Source organism: Bombina bombina, chromosome 3, assembly GCF_027579735.1.
Source record: "Bombina bombina isolate aBomBom1 chromosome 3, aBomBom1.pri, whole genome shotgun sequence".
Taxonomy (NCBI): Eukaryota; Metazoa; Chordata; class Amphibia; order Anura; family Bombinatoridae; genus Bombina; species Bombina bombina.
Genome location: NC_069501.1, coordinates 560120368 through 560133324, shown reverse-complemented (window position 1 = coordinate 560133324; position 12957 = coordinate 560120368). Strand labels below are relative to the sequence as shown.

The 12957-nt window shown below is 37.9% G+C and overlaps 1 long non-coding RNA gene and 3 other non-coding genes across 4 annotated transcripts; all 4 read left to right on the top strand.

Annotated features, from left to right (window-relative positions):
* The first annotated feature begins 5652 nt into the window (after window positions 1-5652).
* Window positions 5653-11526, top strand: LOC128653670 (uncharacterized). Its single transcript, XR_008401383.1, has 4 exons — window positions 5653-5794; window positions 9359-9450; window positions 10229-10280; window positions 10995-11526. It is a non-coding gene; the product is annotated as an uncharacterized LOC128653670 (long non-coding RNA).
* On the top strand, window positions 7651-7740 carry LOC128654759 (small nucleolar RNA SNORD103/SNORD85). Its single transcript, XR_008401488.1, has one exon. It is a non-coding gene; the product is annotated as a small nucleolar RNA SNORD103/SNORD85 (small nucleolar RNA).
* LOC128655182 (small nucleolar RNA SNORD103/SNORD85) lies at window positions 9745-9828 on the top strand. The gene has a single exon (XR_008401721.1). It is a non-coding gene; the product is annotated as a small nucleolar RNA SNORD103/SNORD85 (small nucleolar RNA).
* Window positions 10830-10913, top strand: LOC128655183 (small nucleolar RNA SNORD103/SNORD85). The gene has a single exon (XR_008401722.1). It is a non-coding gene; the product is annotated as a small nucleolar RNA SNORD103/SNORD85 (small nucleolar RNA).
* Window positions 11527-12957: the final 1431 nt, after the last annotated feature.

Sequence of the window (12957 nt, the reverse complement as noted above, 5' to 3'; positions counted from 1 at the left end):
TCTACCAGCCGTGCCTTCCGGATCTACTGGTAGATCCCGATCTACTTATTGATTTAGATCCAACAATGCAATTTCAACCTTTTCACTGCTGAGCCTTGTGCTAGATGTGTTTTTAATTGTATGGTTTTCAGTTTACACATACATTTCATTTTTTTTAGATACTCACACAAATTATACCTCATTTTTTTCAGCAGACCAAACATATTTAGAAAATAACTTTAGTATGCAGAAATATAATAATATGGCAAAATGCCACCATTTCAAATGCTAAAAAATTGCATTACCATAGTGATCACCTGAAAATTAGACGGAGGTTTGACCCCTCATTTAAAGTTACATGAAACCCACCAACAGAACATACAATTTTAAACAACTTTCCAATTTACTTCTATTATCAAATTTGCTTTAGTCTCTTGGTATCCTTGTTGAAGGGGAAGCAATGCCCTACTGGGATTGAGCTGAATACATCTGCAGAAGCATACATGTGCAGCTACCAATCAGCAGCTTCCCAGTAGTGCATTGCTGCTCCTGAGCCTATCTAGGTATGCTTCTCAACAAAAAAGACAAAGCAATTAAATAACAGAAGTAATTTATGAAATTGTTTAAAATGACATTCTCTGTCTGAAACATGAAAGTTTCATTTTTATTTTACTGTCTCATTAAAACAGGAGAATTCCATCTTTCACATGAGGAGGTCTCATAATCACTAGAAATCACTTTATTTCTAGTGGAGCAGGTGACCACCATTTGTAAGAGGGAAGTTTAAAGTGAAGGTAAACTTTGGTGAATGAAAGTCCGTTTTTTAAAAAAACTATTAAAAACAGGGGCACTTTCATTCATCAAAGTTTACAAAGCAGCCGTTTTGATTAAAAACTTACCTTTTTTCTTTTCACAGCCAGAGCAGCTTCCCCCTCCTGGAAATCCTCTCTTCACACGTCAGCAATGACTAATCCGGCTTCCTCCAATCACAGCATGGCCTCAGGCAATGACTACCCTGGGGGGTAAGCCGTCATTGGAGGAAGCCAGATTAGTCATTGCTGTCGTGTGAAGAGAGGATTTCCAGGAGGGGGAAGCTGCTCTGGCTGTGAAAAGAAAAAAAGGTACGTTTTTAATCAAAAAGGCTGCTTTGTAAACTTTAATGAATGAAAGTGCCCCTGTTTTTAATAGTATTTTTAAAAAACGGTCTTTCATTCACCAAAGTTTACCTTCACTTTAAGGTACATTAAAATAAAAAAATTTCTTTCAAGATGCAGACAGAGCATACAGTTTGAAACAATATTCCAATGTACTTATTTGATCTAATTTGTTTCATTCTCTTAGTATTCTTTGTTAAAAAGCATGCCAAGTTAGGCACAGGAGCTGATGGCTAGCTGATTGGTGACTGCACAAATATGCCTCGTGTCATTGGCTTACTGATGTGTTCAGCTAGCTCCCAGTAGTGCATTGCTGCTCCTTCAATAAAGGAAAGCAACAGAATGCAGCAAAATTGATAATAGTAGTAAATGGTAACGTTGTTTAAAATGGTATGTTCTATCTGAATCATGAAAGAAAATGTTTTAGTTTCATGTCCCCTTAATTGTCCCTCTAAGCTAACGAGGGGGGGTAGATTATCCATTAGACCCTGCCCCCCCCCACGCCTCAGGTTAAAAAGCACTTTAAGTGCCACCACAGGTAATTGCAGTTTTTACAGTGATCACCTGTAACACCTCATTTTAAAGGATAGACTCTCCTCTTTCAAATGAGTAGTAATTTGTCCCTGTAAGAAGTCTAGTGGGCTGATATATGCACTTTCAAACCATCACCCCCCCCCCCAGCTCACTTTCTAAAACTCCCTGCATTTTCCTTCCCTGGCTGCAGTGCAGAGGAAGGGGACGCCAGGATGGAAGGCAGACCCCCAGGATGACAACACGTGGTAGTCGTCTGTGACGTGGAGTAAATGCACATGACAACGCTTGTCATAGTATCAAACTGTTTATACTCATATTTTTATTGTAACTTCTCAACTCAATTTTTTCTCTTTAATATTTTAATATCTTCCAAGTCATTATTTATATCCCTTTTATTGTAATTTATTATTAATAAGGGCCACACATAGGGCCCAGTGAACAAAAACTTGCCAGCATGGAGAGAGATCTCAAAAAATCTTTGGGATTTTTTAGACCTAATAATGCAATGTAGGAGCCTCTCCTTAAAGTGAATGTAAATTTTGATGCTAAAGTGCCGGTTTTTAAAAATTTGATTAAAAACAGGGGCACTTTAATTCATCAAAATTTACATTTCACTCCTGTTGTGAAAAAAAACTTACCTTTTAATCTTGACAGCAGCTCCAGCTTCCTCCACCCGTTGCAAAGCCTCTTCCTGGGTCTAAAATGAGGAATATGGCTTCCTCCAATCACGGCGTTGAATCAAACACTGATTCCCCCGGGGGGAAGCCGTGATTGGAGAATGACCTATCCATCATTTCTGACATCAGATATGGCTTGCGACGACCGGAGGAAGCTGGAGCAGCTGTCAAGTTTAAAAGGTAAGTTTTTTTTCACAACACAAGTGAAATGTAAATTTTGATGAATTAAAGTGCCCCTGTTTATAATCAAATTTTTAAAAACCAAGCACTTAGCATCAAAATTTACATTCACTTTAAAGGGACATGAACCCCATAATGTTTCTTTCATGATTCAGATAGAGAATACAATTTTAAAAAACTTTCTAATTTACTTCTATTATCTAATTTGTTTAATTCTGTTGCTATCATTGATTGAAGGAGCAGCAATGCACTACTGGTTTCTAACTGAACTCATGGGTGAGCCAATGACAATCAGTATATATTTGCAGCGACCAATCAGCAGTGAGGACCTAGTTTCTTTGCTGCTCCTGATCTTTTCAAGATAAACCTTTCAGCAAAGGATAACAAGATAAGGAAGCAAATTAAATAATAGAAGTAATTTGGAAAGTTGTTTAAAATTGTGTGCTCTACCTGATTAATGAAAGAAAATGTGGGGGTTTCATGTCCCTTTAACATCCCAAGCCTTGCATAGCTAGAGAAACATCTCTTAATCCAAAATTTGCATTTCTAAAATTCTTTTTTAGAATTTTAGAAATGCATATTTTTGACAAGACATTTTAGATCATCTCGCCTGAGCGGAGAGCTTTAGATTACCGGGTCCATAGTGTTTTATAGCCAGCATTTTTATTTATGGAGCAGAAGGGAGAACAACAGGTTCCGGCTTCTCCAGTTCAAGTTTAATTACATATGCTATTTTCTATAATGTAATATAAATATTTGGGGCCCGATGATCTAAAGCTCTCCGCCCTGGCGAGTTTGTCTAAGATGTCTCTACGATGAGGTTTGTCAAATAATTTTAGAAAGCCAAATTCTAGCCAGAGAACTGTTTAGCTTGTTTTACAGGGTACTTAAATGGACACTGAACCCACATTTTTTTTCTTTCGTGCTTCAGATAGAGCATGAAATTTTAAGCAACTTTTTAATTTACTCCTATTATCAAATTTTCTTCATTCTCTTGGTATCTTTAGTTGAAACGAAAGAATGTAAGTTTAGATGCCGGCCCATTTTTGTTGAACAACCTGGGTTGTTCTTGCTGATTGGTGGATAAATTCATCCACCAATAAAAAAGTGCTGTCCAGAGTTCTGAACTGAAAAAAAAAGCTTAGATGTCTTATTTTTCAAATCAAGATAGCAAGAGAACAAAGCAAATATGATAATAGGAGTAAATGAGAAAGTTGCTTAAAATTGCATGCTCTATCTGAATCACAAAAGATAAAATTGGGGTTCAGTGTCCCTTTAATGTGAAGGAAAGACACATGCATTGCAAAATAATGCTCGAAACCCCCCCCAAAAAAAAGATTTAGCGTGATTTCTCTCCATGCCTGCGAGTATTCTGGGGCTTGGGTTCAACATGCTTAGACCAAGGCTGATCTCCCGCCTTCCTGCCTCCTACTCCTGACAGATTTCCCCCATGCACAAAACTGCTGTCACCCAACACTTTGGCAGTGAGAGGTAGGCAAACCCTGCATCAAGTATAAAAATAATGTTTCCTTGCAGAGAATGGTGGAATGGGCCTGGAGTTGCAGCTTCACCAGCACCTACGTTAATCTGAGCCTGGTAGGCAGTAACGGTCAGCGGGGGGAAAGTGGGGGCCCCACCATAGTGCAAGGACCTAATTTTAAGGCAATAATGGTACCGTAACCCAGACCCCCTGGCCCCTGACTCAAGTGCCTTTGCAACCCCCTGATGGCAGCCCTGGTCTTGGTATCCTTTGTTGAAGGAGGCATATATGTGCAGCCAACAATCAGAAGCTAGCTCCCAGTAATGCATTGCTGCTCCTGAGCCTACCTATGTATGCTTTTCAACAAAGAATACCAATAGAATGAAGCAAATTAGATTATAAAAGTAAATTGGAAAGTAGTTTAAAATTGCATGCCCTGAGTAATGAAAGATTAATTTTGACTTCACTATCCCTTTAAACACAAACAGGCACATAGTAGACAATAGTAAAGTGCTCTAGTCTAGTGCACGTTTATGTCCCTTAAACTGGGTTATTTAAAAAAATAAAATTAAAAAAAAAATGCTTGGATCTAGATAGAGCATGCAATTTTTAAAAAAGTTTACAATTTACTTGTTATAACATTTGCTTTGTTCCCATGGTATGCTTTGTTTATGAGATACATAGGTAGGTGTCTAGAACACTTAATGACAGGAAATAGTGCTGTCATCTAATGCTCTGGCAACTGGATAACATTTAGTGTCTAGACTAGAGCACTATTTAGTGCTCTAGACATATTGTGCATGCTCCTGAGCTTATGGCCCCTATTTAAGAAAGTCTGGTGGACCTGATCCGACAGTGCGGATCAAGTCCACCAGACCTCGCTGAATATTGTATTGCTCGCCGTATTCAGCATTGCACCAGCAGCTCACAAGAGCTGCTGGTGCAACGCCGCCCCCTGCAGACTCGCGGCCAATGGGCCGTCAGCAGGGGGGTGTCAATCGGGTTTATTTCCGGCGATGTCTGTCCGCCTGCTCAGAGCAGGCGGACAGGTTATGGAGCAGCGGTCTTTGTGACCGCTGCTTCATAACTGCTGTTTCTGGCAAGCCTGCAGGCTCGCCAGAAACACGGGACATCAAGCTCCATTCGGAGCTTGATAGATAGGCCCCTATGTCTCTTCTTTTGAACAAGATACCAAGAGAACAAAGTATAATATTAAGTAAATTAGAAAGTTGTTTAAATTTGCATGGTCTATCCGAATCATGAAAGAACAATGTTTTGAGTTTCATGTCCCTTAAAATTATTATATTCATTATTATATATTATTTATAATATGAAATTGAAGATCCATAGGCTCTTTATTCATAATACAACAAAGTGTTCATATCTGATTCTAAAACATTTAAAAAGAGTTCAACTTTTATATAAAAAGCAAACTTGATTGCCCATTAAGTGATATTTTAGACTCATCTCTAATAATAGTAATAATAATCTGTTAATATGACTTTACAAAAAGTAAAAAAAAAAACTACATTTCCCAGGATGCTTAACTTTCTGCGACACAATCCCTCCCATAATTCTAATAGCTTTTCTAGTTATCCAATCAGAGCCGCTGACTATATTACATTACGACTATATAACTAGGATGTGAGACACGTTTTCTGTCTCTTGAATGTCTGCAGCGATGGAGAGTGTTGTGTATGTGGAGATGTCAGCCGCCATCCTGTACTCGCGGCCTAGTTCGAGGCCATGGCTCCTCCCAAACAAATGACCTGGCTTGTTAATTTAAACATGTGAGTATACTGTACTATTTAATGTTAATAGTCTAAAATGTATCCTTACAAACTTAATTCATGTTACGAGTATTTTCCTCTTCACATCCTTTAATTTATATCATGTTTGCGCCATTCGTTGAATAAATGTTAGGGCTCGATTTGCCCCGGTCATAGTTCAATAGATCCGCTCATATCTTTTGTGCTCGGCTTATAAAAATACTTTTGTAGTCGAATGGATATTGCCTGACTCAGTACTGTGCAGTCTGAAGCCGCAACGTGGCTCTCCTGCGCTTTTTATGCCTCTGATTCATGCCTCTACTATAACTATGGGATGGGTGTCCCCACAAGCCGCTTCCAGCCGCACCTTAAATTCAGCACGGTGTGGCTAGATTATTTTTAGGCCACAGCATTCTTGTAGCTCCGCCCCTTTGAAGTTAAAGGGACAGTCTAGTCAAAATTAAACTCATGATTCACATAGGGCATGCAATTTTATACAACTTTCCAATTTACTTATTTTATCTAATTTGCTCAATTCTTTAGATATCCTTTGTTGAAGAAATAGCAATGCACATGTGTGAGCCATTCACACGAGACATCTATGTGCAGCTACTGAGCACATCTAGATATGCTTTTCAGCAAGTGATATCAAGAGAATAAAACAAATTAGGTAATAGAAGTAAATGAGAGTTGTTTAAAATGACATACTTTCTAAATCACAAAAGAAAAAAATTGGCTTTCATGTCCCTTTAACGTTTGTGTGACTGCTGCCTGTCAGAGCTTTACTTTAGGTTGTGCACAAACGCATGTTCCGGTTAGTACTTTTAATCATAATGTCCTGCGCACAGCCCAATCTCAGACTGATTTACCTGCGGCCACTGTCTGCGAGGGTAGAGCAAGAGCACCCACCCTGTGATAACCATATTTCCTGAGTTTAAAGGGATATAAGACCCCCCAAAAATTATTTGATTCAGGTGACCGCTGCTTGTTAAATTACGGCAAGCAAGTTCTTGTGAGAACTTGCAGCCGTAGGTATTTAATAAATCGAGCCCACAGTGCTCTAGGTAGCTACTATCCCTATTGCGGCTACCTCTGAGGAGCAGATGTTTTGCTTCAGTTTGTCGGCTGGTTGTGCTTTTACGAACCTATAGCAAGCTGCAGTTGTTAAGCTGTTTTACAGTCAGTTTAAATCCAAAAGAAGTGTCAATCTCTTCCTCCTTCTCTGGTGTTCTAAGGTTTCTACCATGATTGTGCATGTGCACACATTACGTCACTGCATTCAACGTCTTGTAAAGCATGTGTGGAATGCCATGATGTATGTGCTCATCCACCCTGAGAGGGGTAGCAAAATTTGACACGTAGGTGGCAAGTCTCAATGTTTGTCTGTGCATGCGCAATGCGCACACCCTCAATATGTAAATAAAATAAACTAAGCAGTTTCTCAAACAATTTGTAGCTCCATATATCACAATTAAAGGCTACTCCTAAATTCATGAACCATAATATTTCAAAAAATTAATCTATCCAATCCTGCCTGGCCTAGATTAAGCTTGTTTTGTTTTTTTACATGCTAAGTCATGTTTCAATCTTCAAATGCAAGCCGTTTATTACTTCTGCGATTACTTACTTGGGAACAGGCTTTTGAATGGCAATGGAACTTACTAGGAAGCAAGTGGTACTTTTGATGCATTCCCTTAAATGTCACTTAGTTTTATTTTAGCATGAATGGCTAATTCTGTTCTTGCATTAGTTAAAATGTTTGTTTAGCAAATGTGGAGCAAATTTCTGATGCATAAAACTTCTTAATGTCATTTTAATAAAAACAATACATTCTGAGATTAGAAAATGTTTATTATAGACTAAATATCTGGCCTTGGTCTGGCAATGATGACAAACTTGCCCTCACTGAGAACTTTGTTCTGTAATGAAAATGAAAATCTTTACTGTGTTCTTTGCTCTGAGCTAGACCATGCCGTGTATGTATAATCCAATGTAAATGATATCTTAACCCCTTAATGACCACAGCACTTTTCCATTTTCTGTCTGTTTGGGACCAAGGCTATTTTTACATTTTTGCAGTGTTTGTGTTTAGCTGTAATTTTCCTTACTCATTTACTGTACCCACACATTATATACTGTTTTTTGCCATTAAATGGACTTTCTAAAGATACCATTATTTTCATCATATAATTTACTATAAAAAAAAATTATACAATGAGGAATAATGGAAAAAACACTTTCTAATTTTGACCCCCAAAATCTGTATGCTGAATAGTTTTTAAATGTTGTCCTGAGTTTAGAAATACCCAATGTTTACATGTTTGCTTTTTTTGCAAGTTATAGGGCAATAAATACAAGTAGCACTTTGCTATTTCCAAACCACTTTTTTCAAAATTAGCGCTAGTTACATTGGAACACCAATATCTGTCAGGAATCCCTGAATATCCCTTAATGTGTGTGTATATGTGTATTTTTACAAGACAACCCAAAGTATTGATCTAGGCCCATTTTGGTATATTTCATGCCACCATTTTACCGCCAAATGCAATCAAATAAAAAAATTGTTCCCTTTTTCACAAACTTTAGGTTTCTCACTGAAATTATTTACAAACAGCTTGTGCAATTATGGCAGAAATGATTGTAAATGCGTCTCTGGGATCCCCTTTCTTCAGAAATAGCGGACATAGATGGCTTTGGCATTTTATAGGTAATTAGAAGGCCGCTAAATGCTGCTGCGCATCACACGTGTATTATAGCTAGCAGTGAAACGGTTAATTAGGTAGTTTGTAGAGAGCATGCAGGGTTAGTTTACTCTTTAGTGTAGAGCACAGCCTCCCACCTGACATCACACCCCCTGATCCCTCCCAAACAGCTCCCTCCCCACAATTGTCCCCACCATCTTAAGTACTGGCAGAAAGTCTGCCAGTACTAAAATAAAAGGTATCTTTGAATTTTTTAAAACATTTTCTTAAGCATATTTACATATGCTGCTGTGTAGGATCCCCCTCTGCCTTATTGGGGGCCATCTTGGGTACTGGCAGATGTCTGCCAGTACCCAGTTTGCAAAAAATGTATTTTTTTTTTTTTTAGTGTAGCTCCCCCACCCCCTAACTGATCTATTTTTTTTTTTTTAACACTTCCCCCCCCCCCCCCCCCTTTTCCCACTTAACAAAAAAATTCTGTAGTGTAGTGGTCCCCACCCGCTCCCTCCACAATCCCTCCACATCACAAGGCCCATCAATGGCCGGCTCCCATCTACCAACGGTACCGGCCATCGATCTCCGGTGCAGAGGGCTAGAGTGGCTCTCTGCATCAGATGGCCAAGGACTGTTTGCAGTATGCCTCGCTATCGAGGCATCACTGCAATAACCGGAAAGCGGCTGGAAGCGATCAGGATCACTTCGACCGCTTTCCCAGACAAACGACATATAGGGTATGTCCTCAGGCGTTAACTGTTTTGTTTTTGTTTTATGTACGTTGTCGATCATTAAGGGGTTAAACAACTTTTGAATGTGGCTAAACTTATATATTCTTGACCAGTTTCCTGCAAGAAGAAATTAAAATTATATATTTTTTTTTTCCTAGGTTTTGGCATAACTGTTCCTAATGAGACTACAGCTTGTTATAGCTCTGGCGTATGAGGATTCACTGACATGATGGATTTGTGCATATGCCTGGTAATTTTACAAATTTTGTTCTGTGCAGAAGTAATGCTTACATTCTGTTAGCATGTTTTTAAGTCAAGTATAAAACATGGAACTAGTACTTTGTGTCAAACTGCACAATATTAAAGGGACCATAGCCTCCATTTTTATTCCATATAAAATGTTCAATTGTTAATAATTAAACTTTGCATTGAGATTTGATTTGTCTGCTTTTACTGTAATTTAACTGGTGCATTCATGGAATGCAGGACCTGACACTTGTACTTGTCAACATTAGAAAATGTGTGTTCTATTATAAACTGATGGTCTGGCAATGATGACAAACTTGCCCTCACTGAGAACTTTGTTCTTTAATGAAAACCTTTACTGTGCTCTTTATTCTGAGCTAGACCAGAATTACCTGCCTGGTAATTTATTTATTTTTTAATTTTTTTTTTTACAAATTCTGTGAATTTAGGTGTACAATTTTAAGGGCCATTATAGTAAAAAAAAATGTTAAAGTGTGTAAATTTCAGACCCTGCTCTACTATGTATTTAACATCTGCAAAAGGGGTTAAACACAAAATTTAGCTCTACCTGCCAGTGTACTGCTGGTCCCAAACATAATCCTTCGCTGATCCAGTCAGGAGCTCTAGTAGAACATCTGAGTTATATAATGGTCTTTCAGACATTTTATCTAGCAAAGCTAGACTTGATGTGGGTACAACCATTTCTCTTTACATTTTAGTTTATTGGTTTCAGGAGTGGGCTTTAGTTATTGCCTAACTTGAATCTCTTGTTTTTCCCATAGGCTTCTGGGTGAAGTTTGACTGTAAAGCCGACAAGAGTTCTTTGAGAGTTCTGTAAGTAGCTTATTCAGCAGCATAAAGGTTCACACTTATGAATAGTGAAACTAAAACTCACTAAAGCTTGAACTCTTTATCCACTAGCCACATGGCTGAGTTTCTTATAAACCAGACTTTTGTTCTGTGCAGAAGGAATGCTTACATTCTGTTTTTGTCAAGCATGGAACTAGTACTCCATGTTAAACTGCATTATTAAATGGACTGTAGCCTCCTTTTTTGTTACATATAAAATGTTCAATTATGTATAATTAAACTTTGCAACAAGCTTTCATTTTGAGTTCTGCTTGTACTGTAATTTAACGGATTCCTTCATGGAATGCAGGACCTGTACATGTTGGTACAATGACTGTATGAGCTTGTAACTGAATTTAATAAAGGAATTAAGATTAAAATGAGGCTTTTTAAGATGTCATGGAATTGAAAAAATGTATATGAAATTAGTTCAATCATATATTCCCCTCATTGGAGCAAATTCTAATGCATAACTCAAACAACTTTAATGTCCTTTTTAAAGATTAGAAAATGTGTTCTATTATAAACTGATGGTCTGGCAATGATGACAAACTTGCCCTCACTGAGAACTTTGTTCTTTAATGAAAACCTTTACTGTGCTCTTTATCCTGAGCTAGACCATGTAGTGTTTGTGTAATCCAATGTAAATGGGAACTTGGTCACAACTTTTGTATAATGTAGCTTATTTTTTTATTTTAGGTTGACTTGTTTCCTGCAAGAATGGCTAATGTAGGGCTAAAGCTATCAAACTATACTGATTAGCCACAACATTAAAACCACTGTAAAAACATTAACATTAAAGCCACAACATTAAAACCTGTATGCAGTAGTTGGTAACTACCAAAAGTGATGGAAGGAGAACCAGTGAACTGGCGTCAGGTCATGGGCGACCCAAGGCTCATTGGTGCACGTGGGAGCAAAGGCTAGCCGGCCCGATTACACTGATCTACTGTAGCTGAATTTGCTGAAGAAATTAATGCTGGCCATGATTGAAATGTCAGAGCATTGCAGTTTGCTCAACTTCCACCCTGCATTGAGACAAGGCGGCCTTTAAAGGATATTGGGACTTTGTACTTGTCCTTTGTACACTAGATAGCTTTTGTTATCCTGTTATTATCAGTTGTAAATTCCTGTTACAGCCTATACTTTGCTTTCACATCATGACCTGGGCAAACTGGTGCGAGTAGTCCACTTTAGGGAACATGAACATCAATAAAAATTTGAATGTTAAGAGTCTTCTCAGTTTGTTTCAATTACATTTTACTCTTCGCTACATTAGTGTTAAAGACCATACCTACATAGGCTCAGGAACAGCAGTTTGATACTGGGTGCTAGCTGGTGATTGGCTTGATGTCTCATCACTGGCTAACCAGATGTGTTTTAAGTCCCAGCACGTTGCTGTTTTTGGAGCTAAAAGTAAGATCTCAATTTATTTTTGCATCCCTGCAGATTATCCTGCTGTTTCTTGCAGACAGCATTACACACAATGCATTTTCTGTGTAGGCTAGTAACAATCCACATACAAAGTACTTTTAATAGTTGAATGAATCCAATTTTTTCCAGTCTTCGGCAGCTTCTTAATATACTACTAGTTGTGATGGAAGCTCTAACCCACAATACTAAATTTCCTTTTTGCAATCCTATCTTTATGTACTACGTTAATTAAAGGGACAGTATACACTCATTTTCATATAACTGCATGTAATAGACACTACTATAAAGAACAAGATGCACAGATACTGATATAAAAATCCAGTATAAAACGGTTTAGTCTTACTTAGAAGCTCTCAGTTTAGATCTGTTGAAAAGGCAGCTGGAAAACGCATTGCAAGTGGGAAATGACACCCCACTCCCCCTTTTGCATATGAAAAGACCCTTTACACAAACAGGAGCAAGCTGGAGAAGGTAGCTGATGGTATTCACAAAACTTTAGGGCTTGGTTAGGAGTCTGAAAATCGAGCAATGTTGTTTAAAAAAGCAAAACTACATTTAAAAAAAAATACTTTATGGGCTATATAAATCTCAAACATATATGCAAAGAAAAAATGAGTAATGTCCCTTTAACAGGCTGACAAACTTGCTTGTCAAGTCAAAATTAAACTACCATGATTCAGATAGGGCATACAAGTTTTTACACCTCGTTCCAATTTACCTTTTATCAAATTTGCCTTTTCTTAATATTTTTTTGAAAGCTAAACCTAGGTGGCCTCGTGCTAATTTCTAAGCTCTTGAAGGCTGCCTCTTATCTGCATTTTGACAGCACTGACTGGCTAAAATGCAAGTTCTTAAAGATAAGGCAGCAGATGCATAGATACAAGGTAATCGGAGATAAAAAATGTAATTTGTGTTGGTTATGCAACACGGGAATTAAGGGATTTCAGTATATTGGTGATCAAATTAAAAAAAAACAACTTCTTGAACTTTGGGTTTTTCACTGAAACTTACACCATTCATAAGACAAATTGTAAAAGCCTCTAGGCTTGCCCCTTTCCGGCAAAACCCAAACACTTGCATGCACAGAAAATATAATTTCTTTGAGTACATACTGTATAATGAAACAAACTTTCACATAGAAAGGCACTAAACACAACATTCCCACACCAAAGAAATAACTGGCATATGCAATGTCCCCTTTTTGGCTGTGGCTGTTTCCCTTCAAACC